Genomic DNA, 6,000 nt, shown 5'->3' on the forward strand with positions numbered 1-6,000 from the left:
TCCTCAGGGTGCACAGCCCAATACTCCTCAGGGTGCACAGCCCAATACTCCTCAGGGTGCACAGCCCAATACTCCTCAGGGTGCACAGCCCAATACTCCTCAGGGTGCACAGCCCATTACTCCTCAGGGTGCACAGCCCATTACTCCTCAGGGTGCACAGCGCATTACTCCTCAGGGTGCACAGCCCTCCCCGAGCCTAAACCCAGTGCTTCTCATATGGCACCGTCCTCCCGTTTCTCAGTGTACCTAGCTCCGCGCAGCCCAATGCAGCGCTTCGACGTCATAACAAGTGTCGGGAGCCGCTATGCAAATATAAGATGACATGACAGACAGTCCAGTAAGTCGGGAGCGCACAGACTCCCAGTGCCTCCATCCCATAACAGAGCCCTTTACCGGCAGCCCTCGACGTGCACAAGGAAGCTCTCAGGGTGCTCAGCCCCGCACAGTGCAATACTTCCCATGGTGCGTAAGTGCTCTCCTGTCAGCACCCAAGACTCGGCACTCACCGCTTGGTTCCCTAGTTCACTCTCGGGGGCCCATCTCGCTCAGGTCAACAGCTCGCCCTTAATAACGACCGGTGGCGCTTCGGGGCCGGTTTTCGCCCTCTACAGTCCACACAAACGAAGCTAGTTGACAAACAAATCTTTAGCAAGGTTTCGCCACCGCCGAAGATTCAAACCCCAGCTTCCGGTGCATCGCGGATGTGACGGCGCCATTGAGGGAAGACAGGGTCTAGAAAAGGAGCGAAATCCAAGCCTCGTTTTGGCGCGCCGCGAAGTCAAAGTAAATAAAACTTTTCGGGTACGGATTGGTCAAAGAAGCGGAACTGTGATTCGGTGAGAGAGGCTTGAACCGCAAAAGAGCTGACAGTGAGGGCCAGCGTGGTCATAACATACAAAGAAAAGCCCGCGTGATCCTGTCTCGTGAGATTGACAGTTTAAATGGGAAAGGATTCTGTGTGACAGTAAATGACGTAATGTCACTAAACGTGGCACAGCACAACAACACGACCACATTACAACAGAACAGAGACGAAATACGCTCAACACCTGCTTCTCCGAAGGAAGCCGTTTCCTCATTTTTATTTGTCAAAATATTTATTTGTACCACCATTTGATTCGATTTTCCCTACCAGGTTAGCACCTGAGGCAAGGCAAACTCTTATGTATGAAGGGTCACTTTCAATGTTGCATACTTGCCAACCCTACAGATGTAGGCTGTAGGCTGCTGCTTTTGAAACAGTCCTACCACCTACAGATTTCAGTGACAGATCCTACTGCTTTTTACAGTGGCAAGTAATTTATGTGACTCTAAGGCAGGCTCCAGGACAAAACATGCAACACATTAATTAGTCTGTCTATACAGTGGGCTAGTAGGTCGTTACTTTTATTGGACTCAAACCAATCCACTGACCTGACAGCTACTTGACTCTGACCTGCACTCTTGCCATGAGAACCCTTAGGTGAACCACCAGTAAAGAAAAGTGCCAGAGTGTAAGACTATCACACAGCATATGCTGACAATTTGGTGTTAAGTTACCATTCAGAATTATACATTTTTAACATTTCAACATCTTTCAATTTCGTGCTGTTTGTATGTTTTGCATTTTCCTGTGATGTCATTGTAATGGGAATTATTATTTTTGAAACTTGGAAAAAACCTACATCTTTTTGGTCACAGATGTTATGTTGGCAAGTATACTGTTGTATGTCAGCTGGACCTCCTGCTGGGCTAGGGTGCACCCGTGTACCTTGTGTGGATCTGCAGGCCATGGCGCGCATACATGAAACACGTCCACATAGTCTGAGGGTTAGCAGGGAACTGCCCGTGCCTTCTGGCTCTGTAATGACCATGCGTCACATCCTGCATGTGCGGTGATGTGACACGTACACAACACCGAGCAATGCCACCTTCTGATTTTGGCTGCTAATGCAAAGAGTGATACATGGTTTGCCCGGGATCATACACTTTAGTTAATTGACGAAGCAGGAATTTAAGGCCCCTCTGCAATTTAGGCACCTAACCGTGTATTTTCTCAAGCCTATTTTGGCAGAAAACTTCTGAATACACTCTCTAATCTAGAGGTATACATGCCAACCCTCCCGATTTAGGAGGGAGTCTCCCGATTGTTCAGTGAGAAATATTGTTATTTTGATCTTTCCTGAGTGGATTCCTGCCTCTATCATTCCCACTCAGACCTACTCCTCTTTTGAATGCCTTGTCTATAGGCTTTCTCTCTCGCCTACCCATTCTCTTACTGTGGCTGCCATCTATCAGCCTCCTGGTCAAATCACCTAATTTCATACATGCCAACATTCTGAGGCACCTGGGAGGGAGATTTCACGAGAGAATTTGGGAGAAATTAATTTCGCCATAGGAATGCATTGGGGATAGAATTATTTTAGAAAGGAGAACGTGAAAAATTGCAATATTTTTCATTTAAAAATCGGGAGTCTCTCGCCTGAATCGGGAGGGTTGGCATGTCTGTAATTTCTCTCTGAGTGGGCGGAGCTCTCCTCCTCCCTCCTGGCCTCTACCACTCAACTCCTCCTCCTCGGTGACCTCAATATACATTTAGACTCTCCTTGCTCATCCTCTGTACTCTTCCGTGACCTCTGTGACTCCCTCTCCCTGTCCATCCTCCTCTCTGGCCCGACTCACTCTGCAGGGCATACACTCAATGTCTTGATCTCCTCTGACCCCCCCCTCTCCATCCCTCTGACCACTCATCTCTCCTGGAGTGATCACTCCCTCCTCTCCACTCGTCTCTCCCTCTCTTCCCCCCAAGCCAAGCCTACCCCAACACTGTCACCTACCTTCTCGGACATCCGGCCCATGAAGCGTGTGTCAATTGAGGCTTTTGCAGCCACTTTCTCCCCCCCCCTCCACCTTTGGCTGTCTCACATCCTGACACAGCCCTGTCTCTGCTCTACTCTTCCATTTCTGATACTCTTGATGCTCTTGCCCCTGTTATGAGGATCCGTGTGAAGTCCAAAGCCAAGTGCATTTTCTGGTATGACTCTGACCTAGCTACACTTAAACGTAATTGTAGGGTGACTGAGAGGAAATGGAAGACCTCCTGTTCATCCTCTGATAAACGATCCTGTCGCCTGCTACAAAGGCAATACCGACTCTCTGTCCTCACCAAGAATAGAGTCCACATTCAAGTTCGTGTCTCTGCGGCATCTAACAACTCGGCCGAACTCTTTAAAATCTGCAAGGAGCTGGCCAACCCTGCTGCAGTCTCTACCCCTTCTGTTGCCTCTCAGACTCTTTGCAATGCCCTTGCCTCTCACTTCATTAAAAAAAAACAGGACATCCTGTCCACCCTCTCCACCCACATCCCTTCTCTCCCCTCTCCATCTGTGCCTGCAGACCATCCTTTAGCCACCCCCACCACCCTTCTCGTCCTTTCCTCTTTTCTCCCCTGACGAGGTCGCTAGACAAATCCGATCTATGAAAGCCTGGTCAAAACAGGTTCATCCCTGTTCTTCTAAAACCATCAAGGGCCTCATTGACACCCTCGCTCCGGCCCTTGCTGATTTTTGTAACCACTCCTTTGCCTCAGGATCCTTCCCCTCCCCCCTGAAGCACTCCCTTGTGCATTCTCTTCTCAAGAAACCCACAGCTGATCTTTCTTGTCCAGCTAACTATCACCAAAGTTCCATTACTCTCTTTCTGGGCAAACTCCTGGAAAAGTTGGCCATCTCTCAGCTTAACCTTCATTCCAATTCTGTTGGCTGTCTCCATGACCACCAGTCTGGCTTCAGAGCAACCAGAAGCACAGAAACTGCTCTCCTGAACATCCGTGAAGATCTGCTCTCCAACCTTGACTCTAACATTCCCTCTGTCCTCATCCTCCTCGATCTCTCTTCTGCCTTTGACACAGTCAACCATACCATCCTGCTCAACCGTCTCCATGAAAACCTGGGTATCACTGATCAGGCTCTGGCCTGGCTGACCTCTTTCCTCTCAGATCGACCCCTCCCAGGTCCAACTTGGGTCCTTCCTTTCATCTATCTTCCTCTCTACCTGTGGTGTTCCCCAGGGGTCTAACCTCTTGCCCTGGCTTTTCAACCAATACCTGGCAACTCTCGCCCACTGCTTTGCCACTTTCTGCTCAAATTTTCAGTGCTACGCTGATGACACTCAACTCATTTTCAGGCTGCCCGCTGCCACCTCCTCTCCCTCTCTCATCTCTGATTGCCTAACTGCCATTCAAGATTGGTGTGCCGCCAATGATCATTGTCTGAATGCCAGCAAGACAGAGATCCTCCTCATCGGCACACCTTCACCATCCTTTCCCCTCACTCTCTGGCCGGCCTTCCTTGGCCCTCCTCCTACCCCCATCCGCCAGGCTAAGAACCTCAGGGTCATCTTTGACTCCACACTTTCCTTCTCGGACCACATCTCTGAGGTCTCTAAAAAGTCAAATTTCCTACTGCACCTCCTCAGAGGTACTCTGCCTTTCCTCTCCTTTCCCCAGAAGCTCATGGTATCCCAAGCTCTCTCTGGTTCTCTCTAGGTTGTACTATTATAACAGCCTCTTTCTAAATCTACCTGCCTCTACTCTCCGCCCTCTGCAACTAATCCAGAACAGGACTGCAAGGGTTTATAGTCATAATCTCGAATACAAATATGTCGAAAGTCATAATGTCGAAAAAATAAAGTCGAAAACAAAAATGTCGAATTTCTTTTTTTTGTTGATTTTTATTCGAAATGGGGGGGTTCCCCCCCAGCCCCCTTTTTTAATTTTTTTTTATGTTTTACCCCTTTTTTTTACCACCGGAACCCCAAAAAAACATGTAAATTAAAAAAAAAACAATTCGACATTTTTGTTTTCGACATTATTGTTTCGACATTATTGTAATTCGACATTTTGTTTTCGAGATAATGACTGGACACCGACTGCGAGACCTGTCCTTGGCCTCAAGCCCTGGGATCGCATCTCTCCAGCTCTGAAATCTCTCCATTGGCTCCCAGTGGATGCAAGGATTACATTCAAAACCCTCTGCATTGTCCACAAGGCTTTCTGGGGCCTGGGTCCAAAATACCTTCAGCTATCCCTCCTCAAATACCTCCCCTCTTGAGCTCATCACTCCTCTAGCTCCAACTCCCTCAGGGTCAGTCGTTTTTCTAAGAAACAAGCTGGGGGTAGATCTCTGTCTTCGACTGGGGCCTCCCTCTGGAACAGCCTCCCTGCCACTCTAAAACTTGAGGAGAACCATCTCTGGTTCCGGAAGCACTGCAAGACCTTCCTCTTTTCTTCTGCCTTCGCTCCCCCTCTCCCCTGCTGATCTGTTCTCTCTTGGCACCGTGCACCTGGCCACCCTCTGTCCACCGGGCCCAGGTACGTGCTCACCCCGCCACCCTCCCACACTGCCTCCAGGCCACCCCTTGCACTGGGGTCTGTATCTGTACCCATACAGCCCCCCCCTTTTGCTTCCTGCACTTATCAGACCTACCCTGTCTGCTGCACATTTCTGGCTGCACTACCATTTTTTCTTGCCTTTATTATTTATTTATTGTTATTTATCTGTTGCTCCTCTGCTTCACACTTTCCACTTCTCCCCCTTCCATGCACTTTTCCCCTCCCCCTCTCCCATGCACTTGCACATTCTCAATGTCACTGGGCCTAGTAAGATCGCTGTTTTGTTCTCCCCTGTTCCCCTCCCTTGCCCCGCCGCGCTCTGAAACACTTGTGTACGAGCGCGATAGAAATAAAATATCAATATCAATACCTAAAATAATTCTAGCCTCAATGCAGTCCTATGGGAAAATGTATGCCTCCCGATTTCTCTGATGAAATCTCCCTCCCAGGAGCCGCAATGTTGCCATGGATGTAGATGCGGGAGGGCCAAGCGGGACTCGAGCCATCTCGGGTCGAATTCCCCTAGGAGCTCGACCCGAGGTTCAAGCCAATGCGCCCTCGGAGCCGAGCTGAGAGCAGCCACTCACTTGCTTGAAAAAATAATGCACAAAAAAATGTTCTAGAAAACT

At 49.2% G+C, this 6,000-nt stretch overlaps 1 protein-coding gene across 2 annotated transcripts in view; it reads right to left on the reverse strand.

Annotated features, from left to right (window-relative positions):
- Positions 1 to 719, reverse strand: part of G2E3 (G2/M-phase specific E3 ubiquitin protein ligase) — a 950,771-nt gene extending 950,052 nt beyond the window's left edge. For both annotated transcript variants that reach the window (XM_069638501.1, XM_069638502.1), the window contains exon 1: positions 507 to 719. The gene's annotated coding sequence lies outside the window, so the exon portion shown is untranslated. The remainder of the gene's footprint in view (positions 1 to 506) is intronic.
- Between the last annotated feature and the right edge of the window lie 5,281 nt (positions 720 to 6,000).

Source organism: Ambystoma mexicanum, chromosome 14, assembly GCF_040938575.1.
Source record: "Ambystoma mexicanum isolate Mex_15411 chromosome 14, UKY_AmexF1_1, whole genome shotgun sequence".
Lineage (NCBI taxonomy): Eukaryota > Metazoa > Chordata > Amphibia > Caudata > Ambystomatidae > Ambystoma > Ambystoma mexicanum.